Below are 21,634 nucleotides of genomic sequence, written 5' to 3' on the forward strand. Positions count from 1 at the left end.
GGTCGAATTTATGCCCTTTTGTTTTGCTAAGAAATTATCTAAGTCTAGATGCACAAAGAATCATGCTTGTGCAGTGCAAAGATGTATGCTCTTTTCGAAAATGATTTGAAAAATTCCCAAGTGTTTCTGAGATGAATCAGATAATGGAGTGAAGAAATGATTTCTAACTTTAGAACTTAAGATTTAAAGTTCTAAGTTTTTAGAATAATCAGAGCTTAGGAAAATAAATTTGGATCTTGAGAGAAATGATTTTTGAAACTGAGATAAAAAGAGAAGAAAGGAAATTTTCAAAGTCATAAATGGACTTTGAATTTAGAAGTTTGAACTTGGATGAATATTTGGAATGGAATTGAATTTTAATTTTGAAGCTTTGAAATCAAAATAAAATGTGGGAAATCTAAATAGAATTTTGAGAAATAGAATTGATTTGAAAGTTGGAATTTCAAGATGAAATCCGAATCCAAGATCTGGATTCTGAATAGAGTTCAAAGTTGAATTTTGGATTTAGGATCTGAAATGGGAACTTGATTTGAAATCTGAAAATGAAATGAAATTGGTTCTAAGAATTTGAATCAAGATGGAATTTGGATATGAAATTTTGAATGGAATTGGATTCAAGATTTAGAATCCAAGATGGAATTTGGATCTGAAGTCTGAGGTCCAAGATAGATTTGGATTCTAGACCCTAAGATGGATTTTGGATCTATAATCTGAGATCCCATGTAGAATTAGGTTCTGGATCCTAGAATGGATTTTGGATCTGAAGTCTGAGATCCAAGATTGATTCAGACTCTGGACCCTAAGATGGATTTTGGATCTGAAGTCTGAGATCCAAAGTAGAATTAGGTTCTGGATCCTAAAATGGATTTTGAATCTGAAGTCTGATATCCGAAGTAGAATCGGTTTTGGATCCTAAAATGGATTTTGGATCTGAAGTCTGAGATCCAAAGTAGAATTGGTTTTGGATCCTAGAATGGATTTGGATCTTTGAGACCCTAAGATGGATTTTGGATCTATAATCTGAGATCCCATGTAGAATTAGGTTCTAGATCCTAGAATGGATTTTGGATCTGAAGTCTGAGATCCAAGATTGATTCGGACTCTGGACCCTAAGATGGATTTTGGATCTGAAGTCTGAGATCCAGGGTGGAATTGGATTCTGGATCCTAGAATGGATTTTGGATCTCAATCTGAGGTCCGAGGTGAATTGGGTTCTGGATCCTAAAGAATGGATTTTGGATGTGAAATCTGAGATCCAAGATGAGATTGGATTCTGGATCCTAGAATAGATTTTGGATCTGAAGTCTGAGATCCAAAGTGAAGTTGGATTCATACTTGGAAATCTGGATCCAAGTTTAGGATTTTAACTTTGGATTCAGATTATGAAAAATCCAAATAGGACCTTTAAAGATGGATCTGGGTTTTAGAAACCCAGATTGAATTTTAAAACTTTAGGAAGATTCAAATTTTGAGATTCAAAATCAATCTCAAACTGTGATTGAAGATAAGAAGATAAACTTGATTTTGATTTTGATAATGAATCAGAAACTTCAAAGTTTAATTTGAACTTTGAAATTGAATTTTGAATTAAATTGGAAATTTGAAATTTGAATACGAAAGATGATTCTGAAATTTCAAAGTCAAATTGGACTTTGAAATAGAATTTTGAATCTTTGAAGAATGAGATAGAATCAAATTTGAATCCATATTTGATCTGAGAAATGAAGAAAAGAATCACTTGGAATTTTAAGAAGGGAATTTCGAAAATATGATGCAATTCTATCCTAAATAATGAATGAATTTAAAGAATTTTGAAATTGGAATTTGAAAAGCTATTCCATTCTTTAAGTGAATTAAAATAAGATTGAAGATATAATACATTCTTGACTATGGTCATTGAATGTATTATATAATAATCTATATTTAAATTCAAGGGAAAAAGGAAATACATTTTGGTGCTTTTATAGAATTTAAAATGAAATGAACCCTCAATATACCCTGACTATGGCCATTGGTATATATTTTGAGTTAATTTTAAGTTAAATTCTGATAAAAGAAGAAAATATTTAAGGAAAATATGATGAATTTTGGAAACGGATCCAGTGTGGATCCAGTGTTATTTTGTAAAAGATAAAAATACTAAATTTTGTCCACACCCTGACTATGGACATTGATGTGGGTCATCAACTTAGTATCAATTACCTCTTATGAAATGGTGCACGTTCCATTCGTGTTCCCATTCGTGAGAATTTGAAAAATAAAGAAAAAAATGCATGAAAAACAAGCAATTCATAATGCTCATTCATTCTATCTAAAACAGGGAATGTAAATTCTTATTAAGATCTAGCTATTACAAGGTTTACATTCGAAAACACAAATCCCCAGTGATAATATTTTTCTCATATTCCCTGCAAAACACTTGATTAGTAATGAAAAGAGAAGGAAAATCACATATATCCTATGGAAATCAAATAGTGAAAAGATATGTATGATGAAAAGGATGGAAAATGGCGCATATATGTAAATACATATGTACATATACATATACATATGGGTGTATATATGTATAGGTACACGTATATATATTAATAATTTGGAAAATATATAGGGGTATACATTGGATATATATGTATATATATATACATATATATATGGATATGGACATACATATATATTTATACATGAATACAGAACATCACATGAGAAGCCACATGTGAAAAAAAAAAGGCATTCAGAATTTTGCTTTGAAGTAAATGAGAAAATGTATTTTTACACAGTTTGTTTACTGTGTGGTGAATGGCATACCATGCACACACACAGTGGTTCAGCAAAAATTTAACAAATGTACAAGCATTAGAGGAGAGGCCCGGGCCTCGGTGGTGGATGTATGAATCATAGCAGTGCAGGGGCACTGTTATGGGTATGCAAATAGTTGCAGCAGTGCTGGGCACTGCTGTAAATATGTGATAGGTTGCCGCAAATGGAGGGGTTTGATGAGGCTGCAGGGCACTGGAGCTGGATTGTAATAAGGTAAAAAAAAGGTTTTTATAATAACAAATGCCATGACACAAAACCTGTTTCCTATCAGTAAGCTGTGAAGATGGAGAAATCGGGTGCTGGAGAGATTGTGGGTAATGGATAGCAGTTGGTGCTACTGAGACAGATGTGCAGACATAGCTGAAGGTAAGTGAAGTCATAATAGTATGCAACTAAGTGTATTGCTCAGTGAGCTGGGAGTTCATGAGTATTTAACAAGAAGATATATCAGGAAAATGAGAGTTGCAGATGATAACTAGAACTTTGTTGAGTGGCAGGAAACCAATGGTGACAATACCTTTTGAAAACCAATATAGAGACTAATGCTAATCAAAACCATGGTGAAAGAGAACAAGAATGGTAGCAATGTTGCTAACTGACAGGAAAAAAAAAATATATCAGATCTTGGTGTCATTTTTTTTTTAGTTTTTAAGCTAAATAAAACTTATGATTCACATTTGCAACATAAACCACCAAGGCTAATGACTTTGCAGGAAACAGCATGATTGATAATGCAACGAACACATAATAGATAAGAAGATGAAATATAACAAATGGGTTAATAAATGAGATAAACAATCAAATGACAGACATAGGTATACAAACCTGGAGCTCATTGGGTGAGTCAAATGTTGCTGAACAGGCTATCAAAGCTGGAGACATGCGTTTAATCAAAAACAACCATCCAGAAATTGAAGGGAAAGATATATGAAATATACTCATTTATTCAGTATGAAAATGAAGATCACACAGAACTCGTGATTTTCCTGCTCTGTTTTTTATGAGGACTCTAACTAAATTCCTATCTAGACATCTCCCATCTTGCTGGTCCTGGAGGGTATCGGCTTGGGTGATGCAAATTCTCAATTTCTGTTGATCCAAGAGGCTCCAAAAACAAAAAAAAGACATCCAGGCTCATAGTTAAAAGACCAATGATAGATTGGAAGGGGTTATCCAGAACCATAATTCCAACGATCTCCTGAAGCCTTGCAGGTTCAGGACATTCACTTGATCGACAAGATCATCCTCTGTAGTCACAATGTTCAGAATTCAACATTTTAACCATCACCACCATTGGGCCATGGCAGTATTGGCTGAAAGGCCTTCAGCGGACCTTATACATGGGTCCTTCACGACTCTTAGAAATTTATTGGAACACAGCCATAATTACCAAACTTCAGACCTTCAAGAGCGCAGGTAAATCAACACATGGATTGCTTGGGGATTTTGCAGATGCAACAGGGCAGTCATGAGCATGCGTTTGCTCAGATAACGATTCGGGACCTAAACCCAAAATTCGGCATAGGAACAGAGGAAGAGAATTTGTATAGAATGAAACAAACCCTGTTTTCTAATACTCAGGCTGGTATCATGATGGACAGTTCCAGTTTTCATCAGTAGGAAGCACACCTACCTCTTAAGAGAAGAAACTTTTATTTTAAAACTCAATACATTAAGTTTTAAGGAAGGCAATACAGCATAACGTAAATTATCAACCAACAGATTCTTTTGAACCCCCAATGGTTCAACCAACTCCGACAACAGGAAATATTTCAATAAAGCCCATCGACTTTGATGGCTCCAGAGCACATTCTCTTTCTGGCCTCAAAACCAATAGAGATTTCATAACTATAATTTCTGTTATAAAGGGACCACCAAGGTAGATGTAGAACTGATGTGGTATACAAAAAGGAAGATAAACACAGCATTAGAATTATCAAAAAGAAGAGGAAAGAGGAAAATAACAGAAATATTCAACTCAAATCCTATGATATGCTTGCAGAACTATGACCAGAATTTGGGTTATACGAACCAAACAATAAAATCACCATGAAGAATTTATTGTGAGCTCAACAATAGAGATACAAATCGATAAACCAAAGTATATACAGAAAAATTAAATCAGGTGCTCAAATAAAACGCAGTTGACATTATGAAATGAACCAGAAATGAAATGTTGGTGAAAGTTTTCTGAAACTAGAATGGAACCAGCCACTAAATGGGGATGTTCTGATAATGGCAGAAGCATGTATGTATGAAACAGAGACACTATAATCACTGAAACCTAGAGACTAGAATACAAGGATTTATAACCAAACTACAATGATCATGATGCACACGAAAACCAAAGTATAGTATGGCAGCTTATTCCTTATTGATAGAGATGACAAACATGCAAGGCCCAATGAAACGTTAAATGAATCAATGAAGGTAAATCTTGAGAAAATTTATGATACGAAGGCAAGAGGACGGATAACCCAAGTCGAGAGAAAATAAAGAGAGTGAATATGTATCTCAGGCATTAAACCGAAGTAACCATCCCTGCCAAACCTCTGATCCTTACAGGTATATGCTAATTGAGATACAGCATAATGGATCGGTCCAGGCAAATGACTTTTATAACAAATGCATAGATGACAAAAGTGATTGAAAATGTTGTGGGAAATGTCATTCCTGAGCAATTGGGTTGCTGAGTAACCCAGCAGAATCCCAAATCATCCCTTATGAAAGTGTGGTCTTAGGTATGATGCCAAAGCGATTCTCATTATTTTCAAACATAAATTGCTGAAATACATAGCAGATGATGGACTGCAAAATGTTACAAATAGGAAACGACGAAGGGAGATTAAAAGGGTGAATCAGAAATCGACCAGGGAGCAACATAAACAGGATCTTACTCATGTATAGAGTGAGGAGATCCGATGAAATGAATCGTGAAAATGAGTGTGGGGATTTATGAGATCCCGTTGCTGTTGCATGAGATGGGCTAGAGTTGCTGTAAGCAATCTGACACCATCTATGGTGCGTAAAAGGGAGATTAAAACGGAATAGTGAAAATGGTTTAAGGTAACAAATACGAATAATCAAAATAAAACGATAATGAAGACCAGAAATCTGGCGTAAAAGAAAAGGACATCATATGAAATAGAAAATCAAAAGAAAGAATAACATGGTTACTTGCCTGTAGCTTCGTAGAGATAGCCGTCCTCCTTTGGGTTAAGATGATCGATGGGGAGGATTAACGAATGTTTGGTTGATCCTTTTGGTTTCACTTGCAGATGTTGCTTGATGATGAGTTTAATGTGTGTCGATAACAGCTCAGAAAGAGGAAATTCGGTGAAGGTCGATTGTAATGGATGCCTCCAGGAAGGACAACTGATGGATGCTCGATGAGAAGAGATGTCGATTGAAGACCCGATGCGTGAAGGTAGAGGATCGACACCATAGGAGAAAAGGTAGATGATCAAAGTATGCTCAAGAAAAGTTGTTGCGTGAAGATGGGTGTCCTGAGAAGCGGTGGAGGCCTTCTTTTAAAGGAGCAGTGGAAAGTTCGAGTGGAAAAACTCATTGGGGATGGAAGGTGAAGATCAGAGGGTTTTGTTGCAGATGTGTGATGGAGAGAGAAAGGAGAAACGCGCGGGAGGAGTTTGTTAGGAATTCTCTCTTTTTCCAAAAAGAGGTTTTCTTTTGGAAATTTTTTAAAAAAAAAGGGTTCAAATGTGAGGTTTTCAGAAAAATTATCTTAAAAAGCTTCAAAACTATTTATTTTTCTCGTAGTTTTTCCAATTTTTTTGGTTTTTGTGTTATTTTTCCATTTTTTTGTATTTTTTGGAATAAGAATCTAAGATTTTACGAGGAAACAAAGATCAAACACTATTTTTTTTGTATTTTTGCAGAAATATTTACAAAAGAAAGTTTTTCTAAGAACTCAAGGTGAATTTTGAGAAACTTTCTTCTGAAAGTGGATTTATGTCCAAATTTTTAGGAAATATTCGAGATTTACAACCCCGAACTGAGAAATATTGGGTTAGGGATTCACCAGAGTGCCTGATGAATTTCCCGAGCCATTTAGAACCATTTTTAGTATTTTTGTAATCTTAATTTGGAAATCGGACAACGGGACTCAAATTTGGATTTAAAACACTGGGTTCGGACCCGAAGTCAATTCTGAATGGATCAATATGGTTTTTAATCCAAAAAATCTGGAGAATGACTGAAATTTAGCTTTGAAATCGCTTTGATTTTCTCAGAAGATGGAGTTAGGGGCAAAAGGGTCATTTTGCAAATCTTTGAAAATTTTGGGGTGTTCACAGATGCCCCTCTTTGCTACTAAGCCAGTTGAAAGTCGAGCTTAGTGGCAAAGACAACACTCCAAATTTTGAAAATGCCCCAGTCAGCAGATCTGAACTGGGTGTGGAAGAATTATTTTGAAAATATGGCTTCTCAGGCTTTGAAACCTTATCCTGAATGGTTTTGGGGAGACGAAATCCTCGAAGATGGGGTGATCAAATGATAGAAATGAGGAAATCGTGATGGGACTTTGGGTGAAAATCCCGAAATGATGGGAAATGAGAATTTTGATCAGGTCTCATGGATGAGACAAGATACTCTTTTTGGAATGATTCAGGTTTAGCCCTTAACCTGGATGTGACGAAAATATATCAAAAAGTGTTTTGAATGAGGAAAGGAGTACATGAGAACCTTGATGGGACATTTTAAAAAATGCCTCATGAAATGAAGCACAAGTAGGATCCTATCCTGGATGGATATACAAAGCATGGATTCCTCGATGGGAGGAACCATGATGGGACTGGAAGAAAACATCTCGTCAAAACGAGGAATCTCGTTAGAACGAGACTTAGGTTTAACCCAAACCTGAAAGGAAGATACCTCGTGAAATGAGGTTAAGGGTTAACTCTTAGCGTAAATAGGAAATCTACCATACGGGTTTCTCAAATGGAGAAACCATAATGGGACCTTCGGAATTTGGACGAACAAATCCGAAAGGGGTTTGCGAAAGGAGGAAATATAGGGTTCCCTAAAGCTTTTGAAAAGGGAGAAGAAATTGGGCGTCTCATTGCTGAGACTGAAATAGCTTTTTGAAATCTATGACTTCTCGGAGAGGGTTCAGGTTTGACCCTTATCCTGAGTGGGGGGAATCTACCATACAGGTTTCTCAAAAATGGAGAAAGCATGATGGGACCTTCGGAATTTGGACAAACAAATCCGAAAGGGGTTTTTGCGAAAGGAGGAAATATAGGGTTCCCTAAAGCTTTTGAAAAGAGAGAAGAAATTGGGCGTCTCATTGCTGAGACTGAAATAGCTTTTTGAAATCTATGACTTCTCGCAGAGGGTTCAGGTTTGACCCTTATCCTGAGTGGGAGGAATCTACCATACAGGTTTCTCAAAAATAAAGAAAGCATGATGGGACCTTCGAAATTTGAACGAACAAATCCGAAAGGGGTTTTTGCGAAAGGAGGAAATATAGGGTTCCCTAAAGCTTTTGAAAAGGGAGAAGAAATTGGGCGTCTCATTGCTGAGACTGAAATAGCTTTTGAAATCAAAAGATCTTTCGCAAATGGTTCAGGTTTGACCCTTATCTTGAGTGGGTCATCCATATGGAATTCTTCAATGAGAAAACCGTGATGGGACAGGAAGAGATACTTCAACTGAATGAGGCAACTCTTCTGGAAGATATAAACAACGCTAGGTTGCATCAGAATGGATATTGAATGTTTATTTCATTCTTGGAATAGCTAAAAAATTTTGCCAATAAGATAAAATTATAACTGACTCAAACGCTTGGAAATGTGCACGTATGTGCAAAAGATATTCCCTCTTTTACCTAGAGTATTTCTCCCAAATGAGGTTAACTCCTCAATTCTAAGAGTCAGATTCAAAATTTTAGTGTTGATGACTTTCTTCAAGGAAGCTATCCATTTCCCTGATATGAGAAGAGAAGAAATATTCTCAATTTCATAAAAACAAGTAGTGAAAAGATATTGATAAAGGAATTTTGCATGAGAAAAGATGACTTCTGGCAACTTTGGCAGTTTGATATCTGGGTGTTTTCCCACGATGATCTTTTTGCACTCTTTTTGAGTCATTGGGTTTTCTGGGTTTTTTACATCATCCTTTATTTTGGAGATGTCCTGACTTTTCTCTCTTTTTCAGGGAAGGGTACGTCACAAACTCCTTCATCTTGGAGATGTTTCGATCATTCTTTTATCTCATGGATTCTATTGATGACATTGGCTCAAAAGGTCTTTAGATGATAGCAGGAATCAAATATCTTTTAGGGTTTGTCGGTAGGCTCATCAAACTCGCCTTCATCTTGACGGTGATCTGAACTTTCCCTAGAAGGATCCTTCACAAACTCCTTCATCTCGGAGATGATCCAAATCTTCTTTGGCCCCGGGGGTCTTCTCGCATATTCGTCTTCATCTTGACGACAGTTGAGAGATCTCTTTTGCGGATATTTGATTGAAGCTCTAAATGAATAAATGAGGAGATATGGATTGAGTGGATTCTTTTTATAGCTCAAGATATTTTCACTGCCTGATTGCCAGAAAGTCATTTTTAAACACGCGCCATAGCCAAGATCAATATCAATTCGCTTCTGGCTTTTCAACATCATTGAAGATTTCTTTTATTGATCATATCGAGGACATTTCTTACATCCTTTTGGTTGATCAACAGGAAAAGATTTGAATTTTACCTCTTTTTCGCAAAAAGTTTCACCTTTTGGAAAGAAATATTAGAGGTAATATAAGGAAATTCTTTTTGTGTAGTCAGACTTTTAGAATCAACTAATGCCTTTAGCAAATTGGCAAATTTTTCATGAATTTCTTTGTGAAATAATCACTTAATATAGATTTTGATGAGAACTTGAGTTATATCTTCAATTTTGGAAATACATGACCAGCAAAAGCTGAGACTTTTGAAATACATGACCAACGAAAGCTGGACCCTTTGAAATACATGACCAGCAGAAACTGAAACCTTTTTGAAATACATGACCAGCGAAAGCTGAAACCTTTTGGAATACATGATAAATAGATGTTGAGATCTTTTGAAATATCTGACTAACGAAAGCTGGAACGTTTGAAATACCTGACCAGCAAAAGCTGGAACCTTTGAAATACCTGACCAGCAAAACTGAAACATTTGAAATACCTGACCAGCAAGACGCTGGAACGTTTGGAAATACATGACCAACGAGTATTGGATCTTTCGGGAAATATACGACTGGTTATGAAAAACTGAATTTTAAAAAAAAAAGGTTCTGAAGGTTTTGAGAATGATCGAAATTGGGAGATTATAACCCGAGGGTTGGGAAAATGGTGAATTTTTTGAAAACATTGTACCCAGAGGTTGGAGAATTGATAAATTTGAGAGATTTGGAGATATGAAGGTTTGAAAATGATAGATTTGAGAGATTGAAACCCGAAGGTTTGGAAATGAGAGAACGGAGAAATCACACCCTGAAGGTTTGATCTATGGAAATAGGTTGATTTGGGAGCTCGACAATTTGAGCTGGGACCTTTTGAGATATATGACCAGTGAGAGCTGGGTCTTTTGGAAATACACGACCAAAAGCTGAGTTCTTTTTGGAAATACATGACCAGCAAAACTGGAACGTTTGAAATGCATGACCAGCGAAAAGCTGGAACGTTTGAAATACATGACCAGCGGAAAGCTGGAACGTTTGAAATACATGACCAACGAGTGTTGGTTCTTTTTTTGGAAATACCTGACCAGCAAAAAGTTGGAACGTTTGAAATACCTGACCAGCAAAAAGCTGGAACGTTTGAAATACATGCCCAACGAGTGTTGGATCTTTTGAAATACCCAACCAGCACAAGCTGGGACGTTTGAAATACCTGACCAGCGAGAAGCTGGAACGTTTGAAATACATAACCAATGAGTGTTGGATCTGACCAGCAAAAAGCTGGAACGTTTGAAATACCTGACCAGCAAGAAGCTAGAACGTTTGAAATGCATGCCCAACGAGTGTGGGATCTTTTGAAATATCTGACCAGCAAAAGCTGGGACGTTTGAAATACCTGACCAGCGAGAAGCTGGAACGTTTGAAATACATAACCAACGAGTGTTGGGTCTGACCAGCAAAAAGCTGGAACGTTTGAAATACCTGACCAGCAAGAAGCTAGAACGTTTGAAATACATGCCCAACGAATGTTGGATCTTTTGAAATACCTGATCAGCAAAAGCTGGGACGTTTGAAATAACTGACCAGCGAGGAGCTGGAACGTTTGAAATACATGACCAACGAGTGTTGGATCTTTTAGGAAATACCTGACCAGTAAAAAGCTGGAACGTTTGAAATACCTGACCAGTAAAAACTGGGACGTTTGAAATACATCAACTTTGGGAGATTTAAATCAGAACTTGAATTTTGTAGAAGGAAAGATTTTGACCAAAAGATTGAATGTAGAAAGTTATTGGTGCGAGGGTTGGATCCTCCAAATGAGCTCAATGTATGATTGAAGATTTTGGGAAATACCCTAGTGTGAGGACTGGGTTGTAAAGGTGAGCTAAACAAAGTGAATTTTTTAGAGAATAAAGATTCTTTGGTAAAAATTAATGGACCATCATAGTTCAATTGCATGTGGTCGACTTTCAGGATTTTTTCCCCTTGTCCTGAACGGGGAAAATAACAAAGAGAATACCTCATTGACATGAGGCATCAGGTTTATCCCTTAACCTGAAAGGGTAAAAGTAGATGGAATTCTAATTAATGGTTGAAAAATTTGTTAAAACTAGACAGAAATGAGCAATAGTTTCATGAAAATTCGGTCAAACAAAAAGTGAATCAAATGAAATGAAAATAAAGACCACCATACCACATGAGAATTAACAAAATTTGAGGAAAGGAGCTTTCGTCTAATCCTGCCTGCATATGATGAAAGAAGATGATTTATATATAAAAATAAAATGCCCCAGTATCATGGAGAAGAATGTAAGAATTGATAGAAGATCATTGTTTTATTGAAATGACTCTTTGAATAATACAAAGGCTTTTAGAACGAAAATTCTAAGTATAATATTTTTTCAGATGCAGAGCGTTGATAGGGTCTGGCATTTCCACTCCGTCTGCATTGATTAGACGATACGAATTGCGAGGCAAAGCTTCCTTAACCACATAGGGGCCTTCCCAATTGGGTGACCACTTGCCCCGTGCTCGGTGCTTGAGATGGGCTATTGATCTGAGCACCAAATCGTTGACCCAAAATCTTCTTTCAATGACGGACTTGGCATAGTGTCGAGCTATCCTCTGTCGATAAGCTTGAGCATGCTCTGCTGCCTTGAGCCTCTTTTCATCTAGCAGATCCAACTGCACCAATCTCTGTTGCTGATACTGATTGAGTGGCAATTCTATAAGTGAAGCAAACTTGAGAGCGGACTTCTGGATATGGAGAGGCAAAACCACTTCAGTTCCATAAACCAGTTCCGAAGGAGTGGCATTAGTCAGAGTCCGAATGGTGGTCCGGTATGCCCAAAGCGCGTCATGGATCTTCTCATGCCAGTCTCGACCTGTTTTCACAGTCCTTTCCAAAATACGAATTAAAATTTTATTGGTGGCCTCTGCTTGGCCGTTCCCTTGAGAATAATAGGGAGCTGAGAAATGGTGGCAAATTCCGAATTTAGAACAGAAGGTTTTCATCCTCTCATTTTTAAAATGAGTTCTATTGTCTGAAACAATGTCATGTGGTATGCCAAAGCGGCAGAGAATATTCTTGTGAATAAAAGAAACCACATGGCGGTCTTCTACTGTGCGTAGAGTAACAACTTCAACCCATTTTGTGAAATACTCTGTCGCAGCCAGAAAGTATTTGTGGCCGTTGGAAGCAGAAGGGGTAATCGGGCCTACGACGTCGAATGCCCACATAGAAAATGGCCAAGGAGAAACAACTGATTGTAGATATGTGGCCGGAGCATGAATGTAAGGCGCATGCATTTGGCACTTGACGCACTTCTTCACAAATCTATGACAGTCCTGCTGCATGGTGTTCCAGTAGTATCCTGCTCGGACGATCTGTTTGACGAGAGTTTGATAGCCAGCATGGCCACCACAAATCCCTTCATGCGCCTCTTGGATAACTTCCATAGCCTCTTCTTTGTCTAAGCATCTTGAATACTCAGAACTGAACCCACGGCGGTAGAGGACATTGGCAAGAATAAAATATCGGGTAGACATGCGCTGAATTGCACGTTGCTCTTTTTTAGGCATTTCTGGTGGAAATTGACCAGTTTCGATAAAATTTTTGATATTTTGGTACCAAGGCTTCTCCTTCTGATTGACCTGGTTTACTTACATAACTGAAGCGAAAGCAGGTTGCTCAAGTCTACCCACTTCAAAAGAACGACAAGACTCACTGCTTTTAAAGGATAAAATGGATCCCAAGCTGGCCAAGCCATCGGCTATCTGATTGTGTTCTCTTCTTATGTGATTGAGCTGAAATTCTTCGAAGCTGTCCACAAGAGTGAGGACGATCTTTTGATATGGGATCAATTTGGAATCTTTCACTTGTCATTTAGTGTTAACTTGACACATTGAAACTTTGCAGAATTTTGAGGCCTTGTATTAGAGATTCATACTCGGCCATATTATGAGTGCATTGGAAACCAAGCTTGAGGGAATAAGGGATCATTTCTTTTTCTGAAGTGATTAACAAGACTCCAATTCCTATGCCAGACATGTTTTTAGAGCCATCGAAGAAAAGGTTCCAAACTGAGGGCTGTTGGATATTACAGATGTGCTCATCAGGAAAATCATCCTCTGCTTTAATCTCTTCTGTCAGGGGGAAATCTACCAACTAATCTGCGATCGCTTGGCCTTTAATCGACTTTTGAGAAACATACTCTAAGTCATATTGCATTAGGAGGACCTGCCACTTTGCAATCCGTCCAGTGAGAAAGGGTTGTTCCAAAATGTATCTGAGAGGATTAAGCTTTTATAGGAACTTGATTTCAGAAGCCAATAAGTAATGTCTTAGTTTTTGGCACATCCAAACCAGAGCTAGACAAGTTTTCTCCATCTGAGAATACTTCTTTTCATAATCAATGAAAGTTTTGCTCACGTAGTAGATGGCGTGCTCTATCAGGCTGCCTTCCTCATACTGTGCGAGGAATCCACCACAAGCATTCTGATTGACGAAAATATATAGTAGGAGAGGTTTCCCCAACTTAAACGGCTTCAAAACTGGTGGATTAAGGAGATATTATTTGATGCGCTCAAACGAGAGCTGACATTTTGATCCCCATTTAAATTTAACTCCTTTTCTAAGCAAATGATTGAAGGGTTCACATCTCATAGCCAAATTAGAGATGAACCTGCGAATAGACTGAATACGCCCTTGAAGGCTTCGCAGTTCCCTGAGATTAGTAGGAGGCGACATATCAATAATGGCTTTTGCCTTGGCTGGATCCACCTCTATTCCTTTCTTGCTGATAATGAAGCCGAGTAACTTGCCAGACTCAACTCCAAAAACACATTTCTGAGGATTAAGTCTTAATTTGTAAAGAATAAGTCTTTCAAAAACTTGACTAAGCGCATCGAGATGATCCTCTTCTTCTTTAGACTTAACCAAAATGTCATCCACATATGCATCCATATTTTTGTGCATTTGATCATGGAAAATGACGGCCATTGCCCTCTGATAAGTTGCCCCGGCATTTTTTAGCCCAAATGGCATGACTGTGTAGCAGAAGGTTCCCCATGGGGTAGTAAATGAAGTCTTCGACTGATCACGAACGGCCAGCTTGATCTGATTATAGCCTTGTAAACACCCCAAATTTTCACTCACCTCCCCAACATTTCCACCAAACATCAACATCCAGCCTCTGAAATCACTGGAGGGCAAAATGGTCATTTTCTGAGCCCGGACCTTGCAAAAGTCTAAATTTCATCTGAAACTCTCAAAAAAAAATTCTATTTTTATCTCAGATGTTCAAAATTTTACTCCTGACAGGAGACAGACATCTCCAAAGTCTTGGTTCAAGATCCTATTGCATAAGACATGACATTGCATATCATTGCATGAGCATTTCAAATCACTGCACTGCACAGCATGTCACTTCGAGGTCCAGAACTCTTGATTTCAAAATTTTCCATCCAGATTAGAATTTCAACTCTTTTCAAAATTGATTTCAAAACCCTGGGTCTTCAAAATTATCAATTCTTCCCATTTTACCCCCAGGACTCTTAATTTCAAAATATTTTCTCAGGAAAATGATCTGGATAGTTTTCAATATGGATTTCAGTCACTTCACCTCAGATTTTGCCCTTTTTGACAATTTCAAATATCTTTCTTTTACAAAATCGCCCTACAAGGGCCAACTCTTTCCAAAATTCCTGTTTTTTTTTTCATTAGTCCAGATTTTATGAAAATTCCAAAAAGAAGTTGTTGTTTTATCCTTATTTCAGTAAAGAAGCAATGTGGGACCCACACTGAGGTGGTGTCACACAAGCTTTTCTTTTGAAAATTTGAATTTTGAAAAACCCAAAAATATAGGAGCCTTGTCCCCTGGATTGGTGCCACTTGTCATTTCTCTCTCCTCCCATTTCCATGCCAAGTGTCAGTGTGGGGCTACCCTAAGAAGCTGCCACATGTCATCCCATTTATCTGCCATGTGTCACCCTATCCATCCTGCACCATGTGTCATTCCAAGATTACCAGGAGATGCCAAGTGTCATAGGTTGTCCTGTCTAGAAAAAGTGGAGCTTGTCTCCTCTGAGGTGGCGCCACTTGAAGTGTGTCTCCTACAGAGGACACGTGTCAACCTCTTACTCCTTCTAGAAAAGTAGTCTGACACATGTCTCTCCCTACTTTTCTCAGAAAAGTAGGAGACACGTGTCACTCCTAGATTCCTCCAGAAAAAGTAAGCTTGTCTCCTCTGAGGTGGCGCCATCTGGAGTGTGTCTCCTGCAGAGGACACATGTCAATCTCTCACTTCCTCAGAAAAAGCAAATGCCACGTGTCATTCTCTAAAAGCAGGTGACACATGTCTCCTTCTACCTCCTTCAGAAAAAGTAGAGGACACATGTCTTCTCCCTACTCTTTTCAGAAAAGTGGGAGACACATGTCACTCCTGACTTTCTTCAGAAAAAGCAAACCATTCAAATATTCAAATCTCCTCCTAGGTGGCGCAAATCCAGAGCTCTGATTTTTCCAGATGGCCTCTAAGGACGTCACATGTCCCTTGCCTATCCCTCTTGCCACATGGCATTGTAGGAGTCACCCTGAGGTGGCGCCACATGTCCATCCTCCATTCCTCCAGGGCCAACCTCCATTTGAAATTCAAATTCTCCTCTAAGGTGGCGCCATTTGAGAAAGCATCTCCATACAGCTGACACTTGTCTGCCACATGTCCAGACCTCCCTGCATCAGAAAAGGTAGGAAAACCCCCCTATGAGGTGGCGCATTTTGCTTCCTCCCTTCATGTTCTCCTGCCACATGGCATCGTAGGAGTCACTCTGAGGAAATGCCACATGTCAGCCCCTCCTTTCTTGCAGAAAAAGCAAAATTTCAAACATTTGAACTCCCCAGAGGTGGCGCCACATGGCATGCCCCTATTGTTCCAACTTTACACCTCAAAACACCTTTTGAGGTGGCGTCATTCCAGGACTCCACTTGGCTCCATTTTGATTTTTATTTTATTTTTAATAAAAGTAGCCCACCATGAGGTGGCGCCACCTGAGGACTCCCTGCAAAAGGTGAGTTTGAATTTCAAATTCCAAGAGAGCACTCTCTGAGGTGGCGCCATCTGGGAGTTCCTGCAGAGAGAATCAAGCAAGCTTTTGAAAAAATTCCAAATTCCCCTGCTGAGGTGTCTCACCCACAAAATTTCCATTTTTTTTATTTTTCTCAAAAATCAAAATAGCCTCATGAGGTGGCGCCACCTGAGGGCTCCCTGCAAAAGCCAAATTCGAATTTCAAACCCCCAGATAGCACCCCCTGAGATGGCGCCACATGGAGGGCTCAGATTGAGCCTGTTTGAAATTCAAAATTTTTCAGAAAATCTATAAAAACAAGGCTCCACGCCCAGGAGAGGGGAGTATCTTTGGAGACCATTTTTGTGAACTTGAAAATCCGACCTAGCCTCCCTAAAATCCGTTTCTGAACTTTGGAAATCGTGCCCCCTTTGGCTCATTGGAGAAGGTGGAGTAAAGTTCGTGCAGTGGCCTATTCGATTCAAGCATAGGTCGATTTTGGTGAACCATCCGAAGCCCGGAGTGAAGGACGAAGAAAGCTCGTGATAGCCGCCCCTTTCAAGAGCTTCTACGCTGCGTAACGAAGCAAGGTGCACTTCTTTTCCCCTTGATGTAATTCCATAATCCGATTCGGGAGTCGTTTGAAGAAAGAGCTCATCCGAGAGATGGATTGAGCTATTCTCATAAAACGACATATATAAAACGTTTAATTGTGCTTCCTTGATGATTTTTAATATTCATGTAGTTAGTTAGGTTTAATTTGCATTTTATTTCATTCATTTAGCACATTTCATGAATTAATTAGGATTAGTTTAGCATTTATTTCAACTCTGCTCATTTTCAGTAGGTCTCTGTTTTTGTCAGTCAGTCCACACATCATTTCATGCATTTGTTTTTTATTTAAAATCCCAAAAAAATCACCAAATGCGCCCTTAGGTGTCCCTAAAATTTTTCCAAAAATTCGGAGGCATTTGAATTTGTTTACTGTGGTAAACATTCAAAATGGCAAGTCGGGTTTTGTTACCCGGGATGCGTTTTGAAAATCATTTGCCTCATTGTAAAATCGAGATATCCCTCATGGGAGATCCGATTTTCGATCCAAAAGATGTTCTGAACTCGAGAGAATGTCTAATGTTTAATAGGATTTTCTAAGATTTTTCTAATTTTTTTTTATGTCTGAAAAAAATCTGAGAGTTCGGGACACGTGTCAGAGCCTAATTTGGGCCTTTGAGATCTTGGATCGACTTAGGGTTATGGTTTCTCTTTGTGTGTTGCTCCAAATCCAAAACTGTAAAAGGTGAAAGTTATGTCCGATGTGTCTTCTGTCTGTATCTGAAGGCCTGTGATTTTTAGAACAGTGTTGATACCTGCTTCGGATTTTTTTGTCAGTTCCTTTTTTTTCTACATTTGTCTGTTCTGTTAGTTTAGGCAGGAATAGTTATATTTTTATCTGTGATTCCGTTGATCAAATGCCAAAGTCATAAACATAAAAGTTGTTCATGTAGGTGTCGTGCATAGCTCTGATTAATTTCATAAATTTACATGGTGCTTAATATTTTTTTTGCATTTTACATCAGATTAGGGTGATTTTTACCTCTGTCAGAACTAAATCCCTGTTGCCGAACTCACCATGGCTCAAATCCCGAGGCTGTAAAAACCAAAAATGTTCCATTTCGGGTCTTTTAGCAGTTTGAAAAATATCAGAAGTTTCCATGGTGTAAATCTTGCATTATCATATTAGGCATTGCATTTGGTTCGGATCCATAGGCAAAATCCACCATTTTAGGACTTTCTTTGAATCTTAGCATTTAAATCATATCATTTCGTGATTTTTAGCATTCCAGGTTGTTTATCAGAGTAAGTAGATGCTTCATACCGAATTTGGTGCAATTTGGAATCCATTTGAGGTTCGGATTAGCCATAATACCAAAACAGGGTCCCGCAGGACCCGGATCCAAGTGAAAAACAAGCGAAATTCATTATTTTGGATAAATTGCAAAATGCCAAATTCTGATTTTACAGTCCTAATGTGTTTAGCAGCATGTCATACTGCATTTCATCATCATTTGATTCAATTTGAACTTCAAAATCTCAATTTTATCAAGTTTTCCTTAAAAAAAACCTGATTTTAAAGGTATAACTTTATAATTAGGGGTATTTTGGTCATTTTGACCACCATTCCGAATTTCAAACTATTTTCTACTGAATTTCCTGCATTTACATCATTTCAAATATCAAGGAAGCATGAGAATAGGGTTTATATCCAATAATTTCATAATATTATTGGAAAATCTTGGAAAAACCCACATAGTTGAGCTAACCCTATTTCAAGTTTGGCAAGAACAATCAAAAGAAGGAGCTGAAGTCTGCAAATTTCTTTTACTTCCTTTATTTAGTGATGTAATAATGTAAATTTTGGAATAAGAGAGTTAATTTCCTGCTTAGACTATGATGCATATCATATAGTTTGAATTTATGCAAATATCCTGCTTATGTGATGCATACATCTTATTTCAAAAGCACTATGGATGTTCACGAATGGCATGTGCACCAACTCTTAGGGAGTTGATGGACTCGGTGGGATCCATATTTACGGCCCTAGTCGGAATATGGACGAGACCCAGATCCATCATCTTTCTACTAGTCACATTGAGCCTACACTCTTAGGCTATCTTAAAATGCACATCATATTTCCAAAGTTTTCAAAATTATGTGCATCAAATCAACTAAGTTCTGAACATATTTGATGATGCATTAAATACGCGTAAGCATAACATATTTTTACTACATAAATTCAGCATTTATAGGTTTAGAACCCACGCTTAGGTGCATATTGATGTCATTGAGCTACGGTTCGAATTTCGTTTGAATCGGACTTAATACAAGAGAGAGATCGCATTTTTAGTAAAGCGGGTCGAACCTCGGGGCAAACCGGGACATTTCGGATCCAAAAGGGCCATTTGGGCCTCGGATCTGGGCCAAAACGTACCCATTTCAACCCATATTAACCCCAAACTCGAGTTTTGAAAATTATTGCTAAAAACCCCTCTAAAAAGGGCGCCCAGCAATAGGTTTTATTTTAATCCTTCTTTTGGAAAATGCCAAAAATTGAGCTTTGGCTATAAAAACTTGTTTTAAAACCCTAATAGGCGTCTTTGCCTTGGAAGCTGCGCCCCCAGGCCCGATTCTTCTTCTTCCAGCCTTCTTCCTCAGCCACCATACGCCTCATCTTCTCCCCCTTTGAGTCTGGCTCGGTTTTGCCAAGCATCTCTCTTAGCCGCCATCATCGTTTCCTCCATTTCGCTTCGTCCATGTCTTCCTTTCTTCTCACCCTGCTGTATCTGATGTTTCATGCTGTCTTTTGCAGATAGAGCAGCTGTGGAGTGCGCCATTTCTTCTTGGGGTGCTGTCTGCCCCAAGAAGGATAGGTCGGCCCTACCCCCAGCCGACCCTCTTCACCATTGGCTTCACGTCCCACCTTCGGAGCATCTCCAATCTGCACCGTCCTGCAAGCTGCAGCAAAGAGAACGCAGTCCAGCATCATCGAGGGCTCTAAAGCACAGTCCTTATGGCAGATTCCGCTCACCCACGACCCCTCCATTCGTCGGACATCCGAAATCAGGCATGTCTTCTTCGTTTCCCCAATTCTTCTAGCTAAAACCCCATCGCATGTTGCATTGTTTTTGTTGTCTGCATTTTCTGTTTCTCTATTTTTCTTTCAGCCTTAGCATGATTGTTGAGTGCTTAAACCAGCACTATAGTGTAGGTTTAGGTAGTTTGATTAATCTTGTTTTTGAGTTTTGCATATCGGAAAAGCTAGCCCAACGTTAGTGTGGAAACCTGCTAGATTCAATCTAGCCGGCTGAAGCATTTTGGGTTAAAAAGTAATTTAGTTATTTGATGTTAACAGCTGAGTTAGATAGTTTAAATTTGGTAGAATTATAGTGATGTGTTTAAATGTTGCTTTAATTTTCTGTAGATGTATTCAAACAACATGAATCGGGTAGACTTCCTCTACCCAGTTTGGTTTTTTTGATGCATATGCGGGTTGAGATTAATGACTGGCATGTTTATGTTTTTAGTATTTAGTCAGATGCTACATAGCTAACTTCATGTATGTTGTATAGTGTTGATGCCTTAGGTTAGAATATATATTCTTTGTTGTTTCTTGTTTTGTTTTAGCATTTGAGGATTTGATCAATCCAAAGGACTTGTCTATGCGGTTTAAACAGATTCCAGCTTATAGATAATTGGTCAATTGATTGATTAATAGATTGTGTTATTTTATTTGTTAAGTCATTACTTGGTTCAGTATTAGATTAGGTCTAATTGCTGAGTTTAGGTTACATGTTATAGTAGTAGATGCGTTAGCTCTAATCAGAAGTATTATATGTTAGTCAATGTTAGTTTTGCATAGTTGATAAGAGTGTTCAATTCCTGTAGACTTGTGTTCACAACATGTGTTAGGCTTTAAGTAGTTAGTATACAGTAGATTAATTAATTTAGATAACTTAGGTTAGTAAGTATTAGTGTATTTAGCATTTAAGGTATTCAAATCCCTCACATTGACTAAAATTACTCTAGTCGATTGAGGGTATTTTCCAAAACCTTAGCATTGTTGTTAGAATTATGTTTTCACTCTGTTATTTAGATAGTATTAGGACTGTGAATGTATGTTATTACATGGATTTTGAATACATAGTTCTAACATTGCATCATTCAAGTGAATAGTGTACTGAAAGAAGAAACCCGATTTTTGCCTTGATTTCCACTCGCTACCTTACGTGCAATAGTATGAGTTTTCTTGAAATTACTGTTTTATGCTGTTCATTAGTGTGTTAACTGCGTGCAAACCAAAAATCAACTCGTTCAGAGTTGATTTGGTTTGCCTTTTTAGCGTTCTGAAAAATTAGGTTTTACGCGATTTTAGATTTCGGGTCAAACGGTTCTATAATTTTTATCGAGCTTGAAACGCTTATATCCGGAGTTCCCGGATGAGTTTTTCAATCTCGTAAAATCCATCAGACTCTTGAGTGTGTCAGAAAGAGAATAGAAGAGAAATACTTAGAATCGGACTTAGTT

The sequence above is a fragment of the Nuphar pumila genome, chromosome 2 (genome assembly GCF_984573655.1).
Source record: "Nuphar pumila chromosome 2, dmNupPumi1.hap1.1, whole genome shotgun sequence".
Taxonomy (NCBI): domain Eukaryota; kingdom Viridiplantae; phylum Streptophyta; class Magnoliopsida; order Nymphaeales; family Nymphaeaceae; genus Nuphar; species Nuphar pumila.